Source organism: Geotrypetes seraphini, chromosome 11, assembly GCF_902459505.1.
Source record: "Geotrypetes seraphini chromosome 11, aGeoSer1.1, whole genome shotgun sequence".
In the NCBI taxonomy this organism is placed as follows: Eukaryota; Metazoa; Chordata; class Amphibia; order Gymnophiona; family Dermophiidae; genus Geotrypetes; species Geotrypetes seraphini.
The window spans coordinates 34,544,107-34,567,998 of record NC_047094.1 but is presented as its reverse complement, the minus strand read 5'-3'; the positions used below and the strand labels follow the sequence as shown (position 1 = coordinate 34,567,998).

General features: G+C 43.5%; 1 long non-coding RNA gene across 2 annotated transcripts in view; it reads right to left on the bottom strand.

The window, feature by feature from the left end:
- Window positions 1–7,031: 7,031 nt before the first annotated feature.
- LOC117369049 overlaps window positions 7,032–23,892 on the bottom strand; it is a 39,092-nt gene continuing 22,231 nt past the window's right edge. For both annotated transcript variants that reach the window (XR_004541074.1, XR_004541073.1), the window contains exons 2-4: window positions 23,612–23,779; window positions 19,620–19,665; window positions 7,032–7,638 (exon numbers count right to left, since the gene is read on the bottom strand). This is a non-coding gene — a long non-coding RNA (uncharacterized LOC117369049). The remainder of the gene's footprint in view (window positions 7,639–19,619; window positions 19,666–23,611; window positions 23,780–23,892) is intronic.

Sequence of the window (23,892 nt, the reverse complement as noted above, 5' to 3'; positions counted from 1 at the left end):
AATCCTGAAAACCCGACTGGATTGCGGCCCTCAAGGAGGGACTTTGAGATCCGTGCTCTAAACCATAGGGAATCTTGAAGGTAAGCCTGGGAAAGTCTAAAGGTGGGTGAGGGCCTTCTAGGATGTCAAACGTTAGCACTGCAGGCTACTTCTGGACAGGGGAGGAGATTTAACTGGTGTATTTAACTTATGAGGAGCAATTCAGGAGGGTGTCTTGGGAATGGAAGGGCCTCAGGGGGCTGAAGACAGTCCCTTTAAGAGGTGCCTTGGAGCATCAAGCCGTGCCTCTGTGGCCCAATGCTAGCATTAACAGATGTCCGGGAAAACCTGGACATGTTCTTTTTTTAGAGGACTGTCTGGGTGCCTGAACGGACTTTCCAAAACTGTAGTTTTTCCAGATTTTGGAAAGCCCTGACCTCCCGGCTACATCTGGAGGACCTCTGAGCCCGCGGGGATTATGTCACATGCATCCTTGCATGCTTGGAGGCCCTCCAGACGCAGCCTGGAGGTCGTAAAAGAAAGATGGGTTTTTAAGTAGGCAGGGCTGGAGGTGGATTGGGGCGGGGCTGGAGGCAGAGCAAGGCAGGGCTAGGGCGGAACAGGGCCTGTCTTTGTGTCTGGGTTTCTCCATGGAAAAATCTGGTAACTGTGCTTCTGGGCAGTAAAATAAAAACATAAGAACATAAGAATTGCCGCTGCTGGGTCAGACCAGTGGTCCATTGTGCCCAGCAGTCCGCTCCCACGGCAGCCCCTAGAAACCCCCCAAGCTGCTGTCACGTCAGCTCTTCCTCCGATGTCACTTCCTAGGCACGGGTCCAGGAAGTGACATCAGAGGAAGAGCCGATGCTAGCACGACAGCAGCTCGGGGTTGCTGCCACGAACATTACAGAGGTGCGGAGAGGAGGATGGGTGCATGCGCCTCTTACTACGCCACTGTATGTACTGTGGGTTAACTTAAATAGCGTTGCGTTAGGGCACTTAAACCAGTATTAGAGCCCTTTACCATCCATTAAGGGGTAAATAACATAGGTTAGGGTCCTAACGCAGCTTGATAACTACCCCCTTTAAAGGGCGATTTTATAAAGAAGGCCATTATCTGGAACCTATTCTATAAAGAAAAGTAGGTCCCTACTTTCTGTTATATATAATAAATTGTGTTACAGGTCGGTTGAATGCCTACATTTTCGGTGCAACCACTTACACCAGCCACAGAACTGGTGTAAATGCTTGGCCACTAGTACAGCACACCCTCGCAAATTCGCAGTTCCGAATTCGCGGACTTAGTAATTAGCAGGTTTTCCCCTCACAGGTTTGAGCACCGGTTTCTGTTCTGTTTCTGGGCAGGCGCATGTGTTTGGGAGAAAGAGGAGAGAGCCTCGCGAGAAAGAAAATGCATTCGTTTGTTTGAAGCAGTAGAGGCCGTTGGGTCTGTGTTCACGCGCCCCCCCCCCCCTCACTTGGCCCTGCATGAAGCCTGCCTGGAAGACTGTTTGGGCCTAATGGGGTTAACCTCAGGTAATCCGTGGGAATCTCAGGGGGGCGGGGGGGTTCTTTCTCCTCCCTCCCAGATTGTACCGTTGAGCTTTCCTCCGCCGCCAACCAATTCTCAGATTCAGAATCTCGGAGAGAGCGAGACCAGAAGGCTTTGAGCATGTGCAAATGCTCAAAGCCCAGTCCAGCCCGGCACAGGGAAGAGGGAGGATCTCCCTCGCACCGCCCAGCACAGCCCAGCCCAGCCCAACAAGTGAGGATCTTCGGGCACTGGCACGGGCTGTGCATTGGTGCTGGTGCCGGTGCCCAATCGGGTAAGCGACCGATGTCTTTGGGGTGCTGGGGGGGATGTAGGATCGAGGGGGAAGGGGGGTGATGCGAGTGGGGGGGGGGGAGGATGACGGATCGCAGGCCAGAAGAGGGAGTAAGCGGGAGTGGCGGGAGGAGGTTATAGCAGCATGCGCGGTATACGCGTGTGCGTGCTATATAAAATTTTTTTTACACGTATGTGCGTCATATGCGTGAAAATACGGTAGTATCAAAATATAGATACAGTGGTCATCAAGAACCTAATGAAACATATACACTTAGTAAATGTGGTACATGCCAATGGTGTGAAAAGACAGTAGAAGGTACGGAACGGAGGGTGCCAGTGAGAGATAAGACCAGTGGCGTAGCTAGGGCGAGTGGTGCCCCTCCTCCCAACCTCTTCTCTGTCCCCCCTGCCACGCGCGCACCCCCCCCTCCCTTCCACGGAACCTCTTTAAGTTTCCCAGCACGATCAGCGTCACCAACTTGCTGCCTGTGTCGTGTCTGCTCTCCCTCCAACGTCATTTCCTAGGAGCGGGACCCGGAAGTGACATCGGAGGAGAGCTAATACCGATGCAGGCAGCAAGTTGGTGGTGCTGCTCGTGCTGGGAAAATTAGAGAGGTACGAGAGAAGGGAAGGAGCGCATGCAGCATGGGGGGTCAGGAAGAAGTAGGGGGGGGGTGGAGAGGAGTACGGGTGCTGGCGCCCCCACCAAGACGGCGCCTGAGCGTACCGCCCCCTGCCCCCCTTACTACACCACTGGATAAGACTGTTACATCTAGGAGTTCAACTAATTGTAAGAATGTCTGTATAAATTAATCTACATAGGACACAGTAGTAGAGCCATACATGAATATTTATTCAATATTCTATACAGTTCTCCCAGGGGAGCTCAGAACGGTTCACATTAATTTATTCAGGTACTCAAGCATTTTTCCCTGACTGTCCCATCAGGCTCACAATCTATCTAACGCAGGGCTGCCCAAGTTCAGTCGTCCAGATCTACTGGCAGGCCAGGTTTTCAGGATATCCACAATGAATATGCATGAGAGAGATTTGCCTGCACTACCTTCTTGGTATGCAAATCTCTCTCATGCACGTTCATTGTGGACATCCTGAAAACCTGGCCTGCCAGTAGATCTCGAGGACCGGACTTGGGCAGCCCTGATCTAATGTATCTGGGGCAAGGGGGGAGGGGAATGGGGAGGAAATTAAGGGACTTGCCCAGGATCACAAGGAGCAGTGTTGGTTTGAACTCACAACCTCAGGGTGTTGAGGCTGTAGCTTTAACCACTGCACCACTCTAGAAATCAAAATGTCCTAAAAGTGAGCTAAGTATAGGACAATCAAGCCATTGTGACATCACTGATAAGGCTGGCTCTCAGGCACTGGTGGAATGAGGCATTGTGATGTCACAATAGCAGCTCTGGTTATCAGAGGCTGAAACTTTTCACACTATTTATTTAGTCAATTTTCTATACTGTTCTCCCAGGGGAGCTCAGAAAAAAGTTTACGTGATTTATTCAAGCATTTTTTTCCTGTCTGTTCTGGTGGGCTCACAATCTATCTAATGTACCTGGGGCAATGGGAGGATTAAGTGACATCCCTGGGGGTCATAAGGAGCAGCGGGGGCTTGAACCCACAACCTCAGGGTGCTAAGGCTGCAGCTTTAACCACTGCGCCACATTCAATGAATACAAATCCAGAATTAATACTATGTTTGCCATGCTATGTTTTGGCATACAGTACCTTGATAAATCTTAACCAATTGTTAGTGTAGTCCTTTTCACTTCTCTCTAAATCACTAACTATTCTCTGTACTCTTTTTAAATCTCTAATATTGTAAAGTTATATGGTGCCTGTTTATATATTGCAGCCCCATATACACTGTAAAGAGATTATTGGTCTAATACTAACATATACTTCATAAATTTTAGAGTTTTGAGTAAATAAACAATAAAGTGGACTGATGAAGACAAGAGATTGCTGGGCATTATTCATGGTCAAGTTGATATCCGAAGGTCCATACAAATGAAAAAATAAAGAATTAATATATATATATACATATACATATATTATGAAGTATATGTTAGTATTAGACCAATAATCTCTTTACAGTGTATATGGGGCCACAATATATAAACAGGCACCATATAGCTTTACAATATTAGAGATTTAAAAAGAGTACAGAGAATAGTTAGTGATTTAGACAGAAGTGAATATTGGCATACAGTACAGCAGGAGAGGCAAGGGAGGAGGCCAACCATCCAAAGGAAAACTGTCTTTATTGAAAAAAAATACTTATAAAGCTAAAAGCTTTTCAAAACCCAGACATGTCCGGGGAAATCTGGCTATCTAGTATATCAGTTCCTAACCCCTTTTCCCTTTCCCTAAAAGCACATGGGAAAGAAGAGAGCCTGCTTGGGACAGTAGATGCTGTCTTTAAGTGAAATGCTTCAGAAAAAATGAGACACATACTGAACAGGCCGTGGGGTTTTCTTTTAGTGATCTCTAAGACTGTGAAGTGTTTAAAAATTCATTGTTACAGATGAAAGTTGTCCCCCTCCCCCCCCCCAATTTATATGTCTAACACCGAGGTCTCAAACTTGCGGCCCGGGGGCCACATGCGGCCCGCCAGGTACTATTTTGAGGCCCTTGGTACATTTATCATAATCACAAAAGTAAAATAAAACAGTTTCTTGATCAAATGTCTCTTTAGCTATAAATGACAATATTATTATTAAGACTTAGCCAAAAGAAAAGATTTATAAACTATAAAGAGTTTTACCTCATGCAAAATTGTCATTTCTGTAATAAGACATTAACTATTTTTTCTGAGGCCCTCCAAGTACCTACAAATCCAAAATGTGGCCCTGCAGAGGGTTTGAGTTCAAGACCACTGGTCTAACATGTATTAAAACACGTTGCCTCAAAGAAAACTACATTTACTCGATCTCTTCTATTATGATGGTAATCTGAATTTTATGTTACTGTAGATTCATATATAAAATGTATAAATTAAATGAAAAAGCTGCCTGAAAAGTTCTGTTTTACTTTCCATTCAAATTTTTAGTTTTGCTTGATAGTTGCTTGCTGCAACTGACTTTTTATGATCCAGCCGATAGAGTTTGAAGGAAATGAGATGCTTCGGTAAAATGCCAGAGTCATGTGCACAGTCGGCATTCTGGAAGTATTTTAGTCTGGCCGATGCTTTTTTTTTTTTTAATTATTATTCTCATGCTCTAAGAAAGCTCTTTGGGCTGGCCGGGGGAATATTTGGCCTCACCCCTCTGCACATTTTTTTTGCACACCTCCCAGCTGTGTGGCACAGGGGCCCGAATGGCGAGATGCACAACAGTGAAGGGTTTGTTTCACAAAGATTTCTCTTTCCCCATTAAACTGTATTAGAATTCCTTTGTGCTGGATGGATATAAGCTTGCAAATTTAATGTAATGCATTCTTTAACCTAGCTGTTTCCTCCTACTCGTTTGCACTTCGAGCTCAATCAAAATCAGGGCTGGGAATCAGTGTTGCCAGCCTTCATTCACAACTACCTGGGGATGTTCTCCCTATTTAGAATCCCCCCCCCCCCCCAATACTTACTTTTGTCCAAGGCCAGCTCTAGTTTAGAAGAACAAGGCAGCCCCCTAGAGTGGCATAATTTAAGGTGGTAAAACCAGACATGCCAGTCACACCAATTAGACTCGAGACACATTTTTTTTAATTAGGCGTTTTATATACCGCCTATCAAGGGTATCTAAGCGGTTTTACAATCAGGTACTCAAGCGTTTTCCCTATCTGTCCTGGTGGGCTCACAATCTATTTAACGTACCTGGGGCTATAGAGGACTGAGTGACTAGCCCAGGGTCATAAGAAGCAGCGCAGGGTTTGAACCCACAGCCCCAGGGTGCTGAGACCATAACTCCATACGCTGTACCACACACGCCTCATTTGGTCCTCTTCTCCAACTCATATACCGAAGGGTCCTTCTCTTACCTATTCTCTCCTGTCTCCTACTCCCCTACCCTGGCTGTCTCCCTCCTATCCCTTCTCCTCTTTCTGTAGCTCTGGCATCTCCCTCTTCCTCCTTCCCTTCTGAACTCCTCCAAACTTGTATCTCTTTAATGACAGGAGCAGCAATTAAACCATGGCCAGCCCCAAGACCTTCCCTTTGTTGTAGCCTGCTGCCTCTGATGCAACTTCCTATTGCTGCAAGGGCAGGGCAGAGAGAAGGCCCTAGGGTCAGTGAGAGCTGACCTGGCATAATTGATGCTGCTACCAGCCAAGATGCTTAAGTTAGGAGGACTGTGGGTGGGTGATGGGAGGGGGAGGGGAAGGGAGAGAGAGAAGAAGAGGTGCTCCATCTAAAGGGGGGGAAGGGTGAGAGAGGGAGAAAATGCCAGGCCCATTGAGGGGGAGGGGAAGTGAGAGGAGAGAGAGACTGGACTAGGGGAGTGAAGAGAGGGGGGAGAGATGCTGGACACAAGGAGCAGAGTGGAGGACACCAAGAGATAGACCAGATGGAGGGAGGGAAGAGAGGAGAAGAGATACTGGATCATTTAATAAATGTGTATTAAAAGTTGACTTTTTCATATTTATTTTCAAAAATTAATGGAAGAGGGCGGGGTGGGGTGTGTGTGCATAGCAGGAGGCACACAATTAAAGGGGAGGATGGCACAGCTTGAATTTTGCCTAGGGCATGAAAGAGCACCCTTTTTTGCACAGAGGGCCACATGAATGTCAGTAGTATCCCTACCAGGCCCCAACATTACAAAGTGTTGAAATCGGAAAAGCACAGAACTCCATAGCCCTTCTGTGATAAATAAATTTGAACTGATGTTGAAAACAAACAGCTAGAGTAGCTATTTTGAAAATATTTGTGAAATACATCATTTAAAATCACCAAATCTCTGGTTAATGTAATTGTCTGTACATACTTCTCACGGTCTCTTGGACAGCCTGAAATTTCAATGGCAGGCTGCATTTGGCCCATGGGCTGCAGTTGCCCATCCCTGGCCTAGGGCGTCAGAAATACTTGGGTAAGCCCCGCTTTAGTTCCGTCATTGCAGCGAGAGTCTTAGGCCAGGGCCTTGCATCAGAGCTTTTTTCCCCAGAAGACTGCAATTATAGGCCCTAAATTAAGCCGTTTTAAAAAAAGCATTTCCACAGGTAAAACGGTGTTTTACATGCAAAAATAGGATTTTATATAAATCATTTATTTCACGATATATGGAAACATGTTTGCATATTTATTTATTTATTTTTAAAATATCCTAAGCGGATTACAAGAAAATGTACATAACTTATCATATCAATAACACAAAATGTGTTTTGATCCATTTCTACATTATACTTTAATAACAGAGCACATTCAGGAACCTTACTTACACATTATGAAAATCTCTCAGGTCCGATACAACAATGAATTACTTTATTTGAATTCCTACTGCCTTCAGTTGTATAGGGTGCTGCTCTTAGCGACAGCCTACGTTCTATTAATACAGAATGTGGGATTAGCTCCGCCTCTCTCGCGGTACTTCACTGTTCACATTTCCTTCTCCCAAAGGATGCAAATTCAAAAGATTCCTCAACAGGTCACTCTCCTTCCAAGCAGGGATCTGGAACAATTCCTTAAGGGACCTAATTCTGAAGGCACCCACATACCATTCTTTCAGAAAAACACTAGAACCCACTTATTCGACAAATTTATCTGATCCTTCAATTCCGCTCTTCTCTCACCTCTTCTGACTCCCCCTGTTCCCACCCTTTTCTCTCAATTGTCTCTCACTCCTTTCTGATCTGTTCATACAGCATCTCTTGTTGTATACCGTCTTGAACTGAAAAAATACAACAGGATATAAATAAAACTATTATTATTATTATACATGTGCATAATTTTATTTGAACTGAGTGATAAGAAAAAAATAAGAATACATCCATAAACATAAACATAAATGTTGCAATTTCTAATGCTAAATTAGTCCTCCTCTCCCCACTACTAATATGACTTCAAAAGAACATAAAAGTTGTCTTATTGTGTCAGACCAATGGCCATCTAACCCAGTATCCCATCTTCAAGAAGGCCAATCCTGGTCACAAGTACTTGGCAAAACCCCAAATAGTAGCAGCATTCCATGCCACCGATCCAGGGCAAGCAGTCTCAACAGCAGTTTATGGACTTTTCCTCCAGGAACTTGTCTAAACCTTTTTTAAAAACCAGCTACATTAACCGCTCTTACCACATCCACTAGCAATGCATTTCAGAGCATAAGAACATTAGAAGAGCCTTACTGGATCAGACCAATGGTCCCAGTATCCATGCTATTTAATTGCAGGGTTAAGTAGTGGTTTTCCCCAGGTCTACCAAAAATGATTTGTAGACTTTTACTCCAGCAATGCGTTCTAGAATTTAACTCTGCATTGAGTGAAAATATATTTTTCCTACTAATTTTAAATGTGCTACTATGTAACTTCATGGAGCATCCCCTATTTTTGTGTTTTTGGATAAACAATCAATTCATGTTTTCCCATTCCACCCCATTCAAGATTTTAAAGACCTCTTTACTATACTCCCTCAGCTGTCTCTTCTCCAAGACAGAGAGCCCCAAGCTTTTCTTCATATGAGAGTTGTTCTCTCTTGTCAACTTTTCAGTTGGATTTTTTTTTTTTTTTTTTTTAGCATTTTCCATTTCTCTTATTGATTTTTAACCATATCTTAACTTTTTTAAGGGTTGTGCCAATTTTGACACTATTTTTAAGTGATTTGAATTAACTTTCACTTATTAGGGGTAGTGTGGCACACTGGTTAAAGCTACAACCTCAGCACCCTGAGGTTGTGGGTTCAAACCCTGTGCTTCTCTTTGTGACCCTGGGCAAATCACCTAATCCTCCACTGCCCTGTACATTAGACAGATTATGAGCCCACCAGAGAAAATGCTATCCCTCTGATGTCACTTCCTGGGCCCAGAAGTGACATCAGAGAGAGGCGACACCGACGCAGGCAGCAACTTTGTAATGCTGCTTGTGCAAGAAACATTAGAGAAGTATGAGGGAAGAGGGGGGGGGGGGCGAAAGCAGGGGGAGAGGAAGACAGGTGCCGATGACCCTACCAAGACCGAACCTGGGGCAAACTGCTCCGCCCCCACTGCCTCAACACATACTTTATCTGTATGCTTTCAGAGGCTCCATGAAAAGGCAATATCATTTACTCGTAATACTGCCTTGGATCATTTGCCAAGCAATACTACACACCCGCAAGAACTGAAGCAGGCATTGAGGAAGCTGCACGGTGGTGGCTGGACACTGAAAAAATCACTCCTGCTCTGCACCACGACCTCGACATTGCAGAGCAGTCCAGGTCTCCAAAAACAAGGCAATTTATTAATGTCTAAACAAATAAAAAAGAGATCTTAAGACTCAACACGGACCATGTTTTAGCCAAAAGGCCTGCTTCAGGAGTCCTTGATAAAGAATGACATGGGGACAAATTTTTCCCTGTCCCCATGAGAACTAATTTCCTGTCCCATCCCTGTGGGTTCTTTTCCTGTCTCGGCCCCGTTCCTGCAAGCTCCGTCCTCATCTGCACAAGCCTCAAATGCTTTAAAATCATTAGTCGAGGTTTGTGCGATTAAGGTTGAGCTTACAGGAATGGGGCAGGGACAGTGACTAAACTTGCAGGGACGGGTCTGGAAAATCGAATTCCTGTGGGGGTGGGGAAAAATTTGTCCCCGTGTCATTCTCTAGTCCAGTGTTCTTCATCCGCCGGTCCGTGGACTGGTGCCGGTCTGCAGAAATTTCCTGCCAGTCCGCAGGGCCGGCACATGCGTCAGGCCCAAGACAGTGTTCTTCAATTGCTGGACCGCGGTGCGATCAATGCGGCATAATCTTTGGCCTGGCTCCCTCTTCCTCAGTGCTGCAGGGCTCCTATACACATCTTGCACCTGTACCGTAAGCTTTCTCTCTGACATCGCAACATCAGAGGGAAGGCTTCCAGATGAGGTGTGGGACGCGCGTGTGGAGCCGCTGCCCGCGGCTTTGTGCACTGTGTCAGTGAGGAAGAGGGAGCCGGCCCGAAGATAACACCGGGGGAAGCATAAAATGGCCAGGCAGGAGCAGGCCAGAAGGTAAAGCATAGCATGGAGGGAGGGAGACAACAAAGGTAGGGGGAATTATTTTACTTTTAAATTTAGTGATTAAATTGTGTCAATTTTGAGAATTTACATCTGCTGTCTGTATTTTGCACTGTTCAGGAAGAAATGAATTTGTTTCTTTTTCTCTGGAGGTTGTACTGCATGCAGAGTCTTGCATCTTAGGGTTTTGTTTGTATATATTAGTACTTTTAGTTTTTGGTCCCGTATTTGCATGGGGTTATCTGTGTTCTGGGAGGAATGAATGTTGAGAAGCATACAGTCTGCTTTGTCTAGTTTAATTTTGTGGTTAACCATAATATGTTGTTAATAAGATTATATTGTGTGTATGTATATATGAAAAATGAATGGAAAAAATGGTATTACAATTAGTACTATTATGGAGGCGGGATCTGGGATGGCAACTGGGCAGAGATGGCCCACGACTTAGCCCAGTATTCTTCAAGCACCGGTCTGTGGACCGGTGCCGGTCCACAAAATAATTCTTTTATTTCCGTCGGTCCATAGGTGTCAAAAGGTTGAGGAACACTGCTCTAGTCACAGAGTCTAGTCAACAAAATACAGAGAAATGTGAACATAAAAAATAATGAGAAAAGATACATAATAGCAAAAATGCTTCTAAAAACATACATCTAAGAACAATAAAATACCAAACATTAGAATAGATAAAATCGTGGAGGGGCATAATCAAAAGGGACGTCTAAGTCCGTTTAAGTCCATCTTGCTATTCGTCCAAAGTAAAAAACAGCTTAAGATACATTTTCGAAATATACGTCCAACTTTTTTTTTATTTCAAAAATCGTCTAATTATACGTCCTGCCGATCTGATCGTCCAAGCCACTAAATCGTCCATCTTTATACCACATTTTCGTCCAACTTTCCGTCCAAGTCCAAAATGCCTAGAACAAGCCCTGTTGGACGTGGGAGGGGTCTGCAAAGTGATGGACTGCATACCCAGACATGTCACCTAAATAGTGGGGTACCTTAAGGGTGAACTTCACAAAAACGGTGGAGGCTTAATTTTAAAGATGCGATTAATATTTTTATGGGGGTGGGGGGGTCGGTGATCACTGGGATAGTGTGTGGGGGTCTGCATTATGTGTTTCAGTGCTTATCTGGTGACTTTAGGTGGGATTTTGTGATTTAGACCATGTCTATGCTGGGCTGTATAACTTTCGGTTATACATCAAATTTCAAGTTTCAAGCTTAATAATGTTTTTGATTAATCGCTTAAATCATATTTCAAAGCGATGAACATAATAATAAAATTACAGTATTAAGGCAGTAATACAATACTTAACATAAAATTAAGTCAAGGAAGGACTATTAACAAACTTAACAAACAAGTAAATATAAGAAAAAGGGGAGTGAACTACAAAATGTTTAAAAGAGCAGAACAATCAAGGAAAAAAACATAAGGCAAGGGATCTAAATATTCCATAATCATAATCAACAGACAGAGTAAATCAAAAAGAAAAAATTAATTATCGAAAGCATCTTTGAAAAGAAAGGTTTTTAAATTACTAAGTCTAAGCCGGCCCATGTCCGTCCAACTCCCACCCTCGACACTCCTCCTGAAACGGCCCGTTTAGCTTTGGTCGTTCAGCGGCACTATGAAGGCCTAGGTCGTTCAGAAATACGTCCAAAACCCGTTTTTAGTATCACACTTGGACGTATTTAAGAAATCTTCGTCCAAGTGCCGACAGGCCGGTTTTTGGACATTTTTCTCTTTCGATTATGAGCCCCATAACGTATGATCAATCAAATCAAATATGATGTACAAACACTCAACATGCTATAAAGACATAAAAAAGCATGAGTTAATGCAAGACTAAAGACAAATTGATGGTAAATTATATTACAATCATGTAACCACCCCACAAATGGTAAGCAAGAGAACATAACCATCAGGTCCTAAGAGTAACTAACCCCCTGTTTTACTAAGCTGCGCTATGCGTTTTAGCGTGCTCTAAATATACGCGCGTGCAAACCGCTAATGCGCCCATAGACTAACATGAACGTGCTAGCATTTAGCGCGTGGTTAGTGCGTGCTAAAACACTTAGCGCACCTTTGTAAAAGGAGCCCTAAATGTGTCCAAAATGAGTGCAAAAAACAAAGCAAAGAAACGGCCCCAAAGTTTAAAAGGTAAATCCTTGAAACTGCAACAAATGATTATGTTAAAGGAATCCGAGTGGCCGACCAGGATGATGAACCAGGTGCCGCTAAGGCCCGTGGGCTACACATTGGATACCCCTGGGTTAAGCCCCTGGATTAAAATCACACGTGAATGTCTTGCCACTGTGTTTGGAGTGCTGAGCACTGTAAAAGCGACGGTTGCCTAGGACTAATACACGCATACACAGTTAGGGGGAAGTCTATAAGGAGCGCACAGAAACGGGCGCCGGAAAAAAAAAAAAATCTGCATTAAGCGCTATTCTATAAAGGGCGTGAGCCAAGTGCTGACGCTACCCCCAAAATAGCCAGTTTTGGCTTGAGCACTAAGGGCTCCTTTTACAAAGGCGCGCTAGGGCCTTAATGTGCGGAATAGCGCACGCTAAATTGCCATGCACGCTAGCCGCTACCGCCTCCTTTTGAGCAGGCGGTAGATTTTCGGCTCGCGTGCGCTAATCCAGTGCGTACGCTAAAACCGATAGCGCACCTTCGTAGAAGGAGCCCTAAGGCTCATATTTAATAAATGATGCCTAAATTTAGTCGCCTAGATTGGCGTGCCTAGCTCATCTAGGTACCTAACTTAGGGGGGGTCCTTTTATTAAGGCATGCTAATCGATTTAGTGTGCGCTAAATGCTAAGGTGCCCATAGAATATAATGGATGCCTTAGCATTTAATGCGTGCTAATCTTTAGCTCGCGCTGAATTGGTTAGCGTGCCTTAATAAAAGGACCCCTTAATCATTTAAAAAGCTTAATTGGCATAATTGACTATTAACAGCTTGTAACTGATGCTAATTGCACTTAATTGGATGGTAGGCGTCTAACTTGGTAGGTGCCTAGTCCAAGATGCCTACCAGAAAGTAGGCGCGGTTAGGGGGGTGGATCATGGGCGTGTGTTCAAACAGATACCTATTTTGGACTTAGGCCCTCTTTTACAAAGGTGCGCCATGCGTTTTTAGCGTGGATTTAGCGCACGCTAAATCAACGCATGCGCTAACCAGTAACGCGCCCATAGGATAACATGCATGCGTTAGCGTTTAACGCATGTTTAGCACCCTATATTTAGCGCCCCCCCCCTAAAAAGCTTAGCGCACCTTTGTTTAAGAGAGGGTTAGTATTTAGGTCAAGAAGACCTTGGTATAAATATGGCTTGCCTAAGGTTGGAACCCTTAAGATCACTTTAGGTGCTACTAGCAGTAATTCTACAAAATGTACCTAATTTTTACAGAATTGCACCTACTGTAAATGAAACACTACTTGGCACCTATATTTTAAGCGCTGTTTATAGAACCAGACCTTAACCGGATATTTTCAGTAACACTATCCAGTTGAGTGTCTCTGAATGTGCCTGCTAAGCCCCCGACAGGTGATTTAAATGGCCAGGAGCCATTTAAATCCTTTTTAAGTAATCGGGCCCAAAGTTTCTTGAGGAAGTCATCCAGTCCCTTTTTGAACCCCAGAATTGTACTCTGTCTTATCACCTCTCCGGGAAGCGCGTTCCAGGTGTCTACCACCCGTTGAGTGAAGAAGAACTTCCTTGCATTCGTTATGAATCTGTCTCCTCTCAGTTTTTCTGAATGATCTCTTGAGAGGAGACAAATTCATAACGAATGCAAGGAAGTTATTCTTCACTCAACGGGTGGTAGACACCTGGAACGCGCTTCCCGGAGAGGTGATAAGACAGAGTACAATTCTGGGGTTCAAAAAGGGACTGGATGACTTCCTGGAAGCGAAGGGGATAACAGGGTACAGATAGAGGTTTACCTTACAGGACATTGAACGAATAGGGTATGGACATTTTAGGTTAGGTAGGGAACACTTTCAGATCATGGACCTGGAGGGCCGCCGCGGGAGCGGACTGCCAGGCATGATGGACCCCTGGTCTGACCCGGCAGAGGCAATGCTTATGTTCTTATACTATTTTAACACTCCTGCCAACTCATTACCAGATTATCCTTCAGTGCCGTAAAGGCTGCATTTATCTGTCTAAAGTGGCACACCACATCAAATTGACAATAATTAGGACATATTTACCAACCAGAGTAGGCAACTAATTATGGGTATCACCCCTGGGTGGAGCCAGCCAGCTACCCTGTTGTGTGGGTCATATGTTTTACATCACCAGCAGCATTGCCAGATAACTAATGATTGGTTTGTAAAAACATACTTTGAAAAAAAAATTTTTTTCTTAAAAAAAAACAAAACAAAAATACAATCCAGCGGTGGAGCTCTGCCAACTGTAGGGGGTAAAGGCAGCTGGCGGTAAAAATGTACTGCTACACTGGGTGAATCATGCTCTTAAACCTCCACCATCTCCACCAGTACGGCAGCTCACGCCAGGCTCAGAAACAAAGACGTGCACGGCAAGAACAATAAGGATTTTTAGGGGCATTATGATAGTGTAACCAAAACACATCTGCCCCCAAAAGTCCCTCATTTTCCCTGCGGTAAACAGCCATACAGGATACTGGAGCATCTAGAGTGAAATTCTAAGGAAAATTGTAGATGTTAGAGCATAGATAATAAGCAACATATTTAACCTTCATCATTCTAGTCACTATTTAACTGTGATGGTTTTGTATTTTAAGAGGACAATTCTGTAAAAGGGGGGAGGAGGGGGGGAGGGGAGTGTATTCTAGAAAGGAAACTAGGCACATACATTCCTTTATTCAATATTAGCGTAATTGAGTATATTTGCTTGAATACGCTTAGGTGTCAGCATAAAGCTGATGAAAATGCTTGTGCCTAGATTCTGAAGAAATACAAGATGAAAAATTCACCTCGTAAGGTAAAACGTCCACAGAAAGAAGGGGCAAACGAAATGGCTTTATCAGTCCAAAGGGAAAATATTATTATAAATAGCCCCAACAAGGATCCAAGTTTCGACAATATAAGAATTGCCTTCTTCAGGGGACAAGCATACAAGCATATGATGTAAAAATTCCTTGACGAATGAAAAACAGCAACCGACGTGATGCAGATGGGCTGGGACAGATGGGAACGCTGATGTTTTAAGCACTCCTGAAAGTCTCGACCTAACTGTATTTCTGGCAGGTTCTCGAGAACTTTTCCCTGGTATTCTTTTCGAGAGTTGGGAATGGAGTGTGTCATGAAACAGATCCTTCTCATTTCATTTGCTGTATTCACGGCCTAGAGCCAAAGCTGAAGGCTCCATCTAGAATCCAACAAGTGCTCCGGGGCAGTGTTCTTCAACCACCGGTCCACGGACCAGTGCCGGTCCACAGAAATTTCCTGCTGGTCCACGGGGCCAGCACGTGCATCAGGCCCAAAACAGTGTTCTTCAATCGCCGGTCCACGGTGCTATCGATGCGGTGTTATCTTCAAGCCAGCTCCCTCTTCCTAACTGATTCAGTGCACAAAGCCACGGGCAGTGGCTCCTACGGGCATCCTGCGCCTGAACTGGAAGCCTTCTCTCTGACATTGCAACATCAGAGGGAAGGCTTCCAGATGAGGAACGGGACGTGCAAGGTGTAATTAGTGTTATTATGGGGGCGGGGTCTGGGGTGGAGATTGGGTAGAGATGGGCGGGGTCTGGCCCACAACTTAGCCCAGTGTTCTTCAACCGCTGGTCCACGGACCGATACCAGTCTATAGAATAATTCTTTTATTTCTGCCGGTCCATAGGTGTAAAAAGGTTGAAGAACACCGCTCCAGGGAATAGACCAGTAGAAGAACCTGCAGTGTCTTGAGAATCTGCCAGAAATACAGTTAGGGTGAGTCTTTCAGGAGTGCCTAAAACATCAGCATTCCCATCCGTCCCAGCCATCTACATCACGTTGGTTGCTGTTTTACATTCGTCAAGGAGTTTTTACATCATACTCTCTACGCTTGTCCCCTGAAGACAATTCTTATATTATCGAAACTTGGATCCTTGTTGGGACTGTTATAATAAATGTTTCCCTTTGGACTGATAAAGCCATCTCGTCTGCTCCTTCTTTCTGTGGACATTGCACCTAGATTCTGGATATAGGGCGTAACTTATCGTAGTCCCATGCTCTTCCCAGACTCCACCCAAATAAATGCGTTCCTGCAAAATACATGCAATTAAAGATATGTGCATAGTTAAAATAGCTATAGCCAGATTTCCAGCATTTGCATGCCGTATGTGCACATATCAGCTATTCAAAACATTTATGGACATATTTGGTCCATAAATTTTAGCACCTTCTTTATAGAATTTCCTCCTACATGTCTTCACAGTAAGAAAAACGTCACCCTATTTTCTTGAATATATATATATATATATATTTTTTTTTACGTACATATCATTTTGCAATACATGCATTTTTGATATCACTTCGGTATATTCAGTCTGTGCTTAGCGGACCAGATTTCTGTTGGAAAATCAGGGACACCAGGGGTGAGGCAGGGCATGGGTCCCCTCTCTGATTCAATCTCATGAAATTTATAGCCTCCTCTAAATATTTAATTTACTCATAATAAATATAAACAAAAGTTTTTAAGATCCAGTACATGAAAAAGTCGTACACTGGCAGGTATGTTGAACACAAGAGAATTAATTCTGCACCAGAAAAGCCAAATCAGCTGACAAAAACTATCAAGTGAATACTGTGAGGAACATAGATTGAGGTCCCAAGACTTTGAAATGGGCCCTGTCAATCAGTAATCATTTTCTACCTTTGGCGTCTTTAACTATATTGTACCTCCTAGCGCTCAGAGGTGGACTGCAGCCACTGTTCCCTCAAAGCCAGAGGCTCTCAACCCTTTTTCTGTTGCGACATAGCTGGCAGACTAAGAGACAAAAGAACACCTCTCCTTAGAGTACAGACAGACAAAAAAGGCAATGAAGGTATCTTTTCAACTGAAAACAAAGGCCCTCTTTTACTAAGGTGCGCTAACTGATTAGCGCAACCTAATCGAATTAGCGTGCGCTAAACGCTAACATGTACATGTTAGTCTATGGACGCATTAGCGTTTAGCGCGCGATAATTCTATTAGCGTACGCTAATCGGTTAGCGCACCTTAGTAAGAGGGGGAGAGTCTTTCTTTGAAACGGTGGTCCCAACAAGGATCCCTGTTTAGGCGTATAAGAAATTGCCTTTCTCAGGGGACACTATTAATAAATATATAACAGATAAAACATTTAAAATCATAAGGCATACATCATAAGGCATACGGTATATATTAACCCCCTCTTTTACAAAGGTGTGCTAAGCTTTTTAGTGCATGCTAAATATTAGCGCACACTAAACACGCGCTAATCGCTAACACGTAGCGGTTAGTGCACGCGTTGATTTAGCATGTGCTAAATCCACAGTATAACGCTTAGTGCGCCTTTGTAAAAGAGGGCCTAAATAGATATAATATAAATATTTAATATATATGCCTCATGATGTATGCCTTATGATTTTAAATGTTTTTATGTGTTATATATTTCTTAATAGTGTCCCCTGAGGAAGGCATTTTCTTATTCGCTGAAACAGGGATCCTTGCTGGGACCGCCGTTTCAAATACAGACTTTATTTTCAGTTGAAAAGACACCTTTCTTGCCTTTTTTTTCTGACTGTGTGACATACCTAGCAGACAGTTTTCATATGTGTGACACACTGAACACTAACATTCACAGCCCCCCCCCCCCCAAAAAAAAAAGAAGCTCCTAAATATTTGTTAAAAATTGTTCCCCTCTTTTACGAATGCGTAGCTAGGGTTATAGTACTGGCAGTGGCGGTAACTGCTCCGACGCTCAGAGGAATTCTGTGTGCGTCAGCACTGTTACTGCCGCTGCCGGCGCTAAAAGCTGCGCTACGCGTTCGTAAAACAGGGAGTATGGGAAATATAAAGTGTAGCTGGTTTTAAAAAAAAAGGTTTGGATAAGTTCTTGGAGGAAAAGTACATAGGTTGATATTGAGACAGACACAGGGAAAGCCACTGCTTGCCTTGGATCTGTAGCATGGCATACTGCTACTATTTGGGAGTTTGCGGGTACTTGTGACTGGATTGGCCATTGTGAAGATGGGATACTGGGCTATAAGTAAGGGTATTCTTATGTTCTTAAGCAGAGTCTACTTTCGTTTTAACAATAGTTTATAAAACAAAGAAGTTTTGATCTTCACTTTATCAATGAGAAATCTGGAACGGATGAGTTGCATGCAAATTTATAATAACCTTACCGCCAAGTCAAGAAACGTTTACCCATTCTAGAATCTACACAGTTTATCATACAAAACAAATATATTTTCAAATCCGGTGTCACCTCAGTAACAGCAACTCAAAACCCTTCCACTTGCAAATACCTGAGAAACTAACCCCCTCTTTTACTAAGGTGCGCTAACCGATTAGCGCCCACTCATCGAATTAGTGCGTGCTAAACGCTAATGCATCCATAGACTAACATGCAGGTGTTAACATTTAGCGCGTGCTAAATTGATTAATGCATGCTAATCAGCGCACCTTAGGCCCTCTTTTACTACGGTGCTCTAAGTGTTTTAGCATGCATTTAGCTTACGCTAAGTCAACACGTGCACTAACCGCTAAGGCGTCCATAGGATAACACGCACGCTTTAGCATTTAGTGCGTGATTAGCGCACACTAAAAAACATAGCGCACCTTAGTAAAAGAGAGGGTTAGTAAAAGAGGGCCTATGTAGCAAACAGAACGTACGGACAACAGACCTGCAGCATTTCCATTTGGGACTGATGGCAACAGGCAGTGGCATAGTAGGAGTGAGCGGCGCCCGGGGCAGTGGCACCCTTCCTCTACCCACCACGCCATGCACACGCCCCCTTCCCTGTACCATTTCAACTTCTCCGGCGTGAGCAGCATGCCCACGTTGGTGTCGGCTCACCCTTTGATGCCACTTCCTAGGCGCGGGTCCTGGAAGTGATGTCAGAGAGCGCGCCAATGCGGGCAGCAACCTCACACCGGGGAAGTAAAAAAGATATGGGGGGGGAGGCAAGGGGCGCACAGCAAGGAGAGCAGCGGGGGACAGAGAGGAGGAGGGGGGCTGCGACTTCACGAAGACTGCGACCGGGGCGTTCCACCTCCTCCCCGCACCCCCTTACTACGTCACTGGCAACAGGCTAGTCAAGAAGCAGAAATAGGGACCAGTCATGGATATTTCAAGAGACCCACCTCCAACCCCTTGAGAACACACGAGTGTGTCCTGACACACTGGTTGAGAAGAACTGCTCTAAGCTGAGCAGTTCTCCACCTCTAGTTTTGCCAGTGGGAGGTGCTGTTTCACTATCACAATTTCAATAGTGAGGGACAGACAAATTCTGCAGGACGCCAGGGAACCTGCCTGTCTTTAGCAAATGAAAAAACGCAACAGTGCAGCACCACACCCTAACGGCAGCAATGCAATTGAAGGACTCTCATTCAGCTGAGAGGGAATAGTGATCGCAGTGTGGGCGTGCGCTGTAAAAATTATATCATCACTATACCCGAAAACCACTGGGATCAAAACCCTGACAGAACTGCAGAATGTAAAGTACTAGATAAGCCCCCTTACAACTTACCATAAAATTCCTTTCACTGCCAGATAGACTGTGAAATATAACAGCACTGTGGTAAAAAAAAAAAAAAAAATGCACTCAGGAAATATGTAGGAAAGCTGCCATGCCAAACCAGCGCTATCATCCAGAACTTACATAGTGCACTGCAAAGTTTATACCATGCCCTAGAACACCAATACACCTCCTATTAGAAAAATGAGACAAGCCGGATTGCTAGAAGTCTCTAAATAGAAATCATATTCTACCTGAATCCTTTATCTCTGCCACATGTGCAGAACACAGACCATAAAGGACCACTAATTTGAAATGTACAGATAAAAACTGAATAAGCACATAAATGATTAGAATACTGATATACATAAGATTAGAATACTGACTTACATAAGAACATACGAAGTGCCTCTGCTGGGTCAGACCAGAGGTTCATTGTGCCCAGTAATCCGCTCACACGGCGGCCCATCAGGTCTAGGACCTGCGTAGTAGTCTTCTGTATGTACCCCTCTATCCCTTCAATCCTTTTTTTTTCTTTTTTTTTTCTACTTTATCTATATCCTTCTAACTGTACCCTTCTTCATCCTATATCTTCCCTATCTATATCCTTCAATAAGGGATATAGATAGGGAAGAACGTGCCCACATATGTCAATAATAAGTCTAAGTGCAATTCTGTAAATATGCACATGTCATATATAGGGCCTATTTTACAGGTAGGCATACACAGAGCAGAGTCTGGGTGGAATGTGGGCAAGGTGCACAGTTACATTCATGAATTGTAGAATACTAGAAATTACTACTAATAATAATAATTTCTATAGCGCTACTAGACATACACAGCACTATCAATCAAAACATAAAAGAGACAGTCCCTGCTCAAAAGAGCTTACAATCTAGTCAAGACAAACAAATTGGATAAGAAGGTGCATCAATACACAGTGCTCAGCTGGGGGAATTACAGAGGGATGACAAGACAGATATTGGTGCTTAGCAGGAGGTTTGAAGTTTGGAATTGAAAGCAGCTTCAAAGAAGTGGGCTTTGAGTCTGGATTTGAATACTGCCAGAGAAGGAGCTTGATGTATCGCGTCAGGATTCCGGAATGTTATTGTTCTTTGAGATTGTATTGTTTGGAATCCCCAAAGAGTAGCAAGATTCCAGAATCTCAAAGAGTAGCAACATTCCATGCTACTACTACTACTACTACTGATCATTTCTATAGCGCTAGACGCGCAAGAAAACAAATTAAATAGTCAACATTTTTATTTATAATTTTATAAATTAATATGATATTTAGGATATATTTTTCTATTATTTTGTATTTTCTATGTACCCATTTATGCCATTTGTTCTTATTTGTCAAGTCCCTTAATTTAAGGGCTTTTACTAAGCTGTCTTTCGGCCGTGCACCTAAGGTTACCAGACTTTTTGTTTGGAAAATCCCCGTGAGTTTTTTTACTGTCCCTGTCCCATTCTTCTGCCTTAACCGCAAAAGCCTCAAGCACTTATGATTTTAAAGGGTTTGAGGCTTGTGCAGATGAGGACAGAGCTTAGGCATTGGTAGAGTGAGGCATTATGACATCACAATCTGAGCTCTAGAATGTTGCTACTTATGATTTTAAAGGGTTTGAGGCTTGTGCAGATGAGGATGGAGCTTAGTCATTGGTGGAATGAGGCATTATGACATCACAATCTGAGCTCTAGAATGTTGCTACTTATGGTTTTAAAATGTTTGAGGCTTGTGCAGATGAGGACAGAGCTTGCAGGAATGAGGCAGAGACAAGAAAAGAACTCGCTGGGCTGGGATAGGAAAATGAGTTCCCACGGGGACGGTGAAAAATTTGTCGCCGTGTCATTCTCTACATTTAACCCAAGGCAGTTCAGATAAATTCTGATTCTGCCCCAAAGATTTACCTTCTCAAGAAAAAAAAAACAAGAAACTCTACAAGACATTTGGCAGGATGTTAGAAGGACTGAACATACAATGCAAGTTTCTGTTTCCTTACTATATAAATTTTCACAGGAAGGAGCAGTTAAGTTCTCCGAGACTGAGAAGAGATGACATTGAAGGATCTTGCTACTTACAGCCAGCCTTTGTCTAAGTTCGCTGGTACTTGCTCCCTTGGAACTTATGGAAAATTACTCAAGGAATCTTAGAATTCTGAAATTTCCAATGACCCATTAGTTAGACCCACTGGAATTTCTAAAAATGTATTTAAAAGAAATTTTGCATTATGTTCAAGCTGTCTCTTTGTCAGTGTAGCACATACTTGGGTGCTCCAAGATTACCAGAAATAAGGGGTGCTTTATTTTCAGATTGTATCAGCAGATAGTCTTGATGTGTCTCAGTTTTTGGAGACACTGAGTAGGAAGCCAAGGAGAGGCCTCAACGACAGGAGAACCATACACACCGATGGAGTCGACCGAAGGAGTCGTGAGGAGAAGATGTCAAGTGAACAGCCATGGGTATATGATTCAAAAGTCACTTTATTGATAAATGTGCCACAAGGGCTCATAGACTCGACACTGGCAGTGTTTCGGCGTTTTCAAGATAATTCCACCCCCCCCCCCCACCCCCACCGTTTTTACCAAGCCCGGAGGTTTCTACCGCAGCCCGGAGCGTTAAATGCTTTGATGCTGCTCCGATGCTTAGAGAGTTCCTATGAGTGTTGGAGCATATATTGCTCCGGGCCGCGGTAGAAATCTCTACTGTGGCTTAATAAAAGAGGGCAAATATTATTTAATTTTGTTTTTGGCTGAGATCAATTAGTCCAAATATTCAGTAGATTTTAAGCTCTTCGGAGCAGGGACTGACTATTGTATGTTAAAATGCACAGCGCTATAGAAATAATAAATAGTAGTAGTAGGCCTGCTAATCTTGTCTGTATCGTTCCAATTTTAATATATGTGCTGCAAATTCGTGAAGCGTTCCACATTTTAGAAAAAAAAAAAGTAGTAGGCCTGTTTTTTCTGGGGTAAAACAGTTTTTCAAATTTTTTTTTTTTTGCTATGCTATTAATAATTAGCGATGTTAGGTTCTCTTGATGTGGACTATAAGGACTGGATTTGGTAAATGGCACTCAAAATTTACCCCCCCCCTTTTACAAAACCGCAATGGAGTTTTTTAGCACAGGCTGGTGCGCTGAATGCTCTGCGCTGCTCCCGACGCTCATAGGAACTCTATGAGCGTCGGGAGCAAGGTACAGTATTCAGCATGCCAGCCTGAGCTAAAAAAACGCTATTGTGGTTTTGTAAAAGGTGGGGTTAGTACCCTAAAAATATAAATCAGCACTGAATGGTATTCTTTAACGTGTTCTGAGATGTTGCCCTTTATGTAAGAAAAGCCTATGATTTCCAGACTTTAAGCCTGTGTGGCTTTGACTATTTAGCTTGGACTTGAATGTCCTGCTTATTTGTCTGAGTGAGGCTCGTTTGGATAATTAATTTGGGAGTCCAGTTGCTCAGTACAGCGCTGTGTAACTTGAATATTTGCCAAGTGAATGTGTGCTTATTGGTAGTATTTTCTTGGCAAAATTACATTTTTGATTTTTTTTTTTTTTGCAAGAGCCCTTTATAGACTAGCACATAGGCCTAGATTCTACAAATTATGCCTAAAAATAGATCGGCACACTTACCCCGTTTTACTAGCCACTTACCCCGTTTTGCTAGCCACTTAGCGCGTACTAAACGCTAATGTGTGCATGTCAGTCTATGGACACGTTAGCATTTAGCGCGCGCTAATCGGTTAGCGCACCTTAGTAAAACAGGGGGTTAGCCTAACTTACCCCTCCCCCCCCTTTTCACAAAGCTGCACGGCCCTGGCCCCGAAGCCCTTTAAGTCCCTATGGGCTTCAGGGCACTTATAAATGGCTAAACCACTTTGTGAAAGACAACCCTCAATTATTTAAACAGCTTAATTGATTTAAATGAAAAATAAATTACTTTCCTGGCGCCTCAGTAGGCACCTACCACTTTTAGCAAGGCGCCTAGGCCAAGGTACCTACCAGAACGTAGGCGTGGTTAAGGGCAGATTGTGAATGGATCGTGGGCACGTTTTCTGTTTAGGTGCCTAACTTAGTCCAACGGAAAGGCAGGGATCTTCAGTACGTGTCAATCCTTAGTAACAGCATGCGACAAGTTTCAACTTGTTCTGCGAAGTCAGTCATTGTGAGCTACGGTTGAGAGAAGTGGGTTTTAAAGAGTGGCGTAAATCGTGGATCACAAACAACGCATTAACATGAAATTTTGGAATCAAACAAAAAAAATGCTAAAATTAGTTTATGAT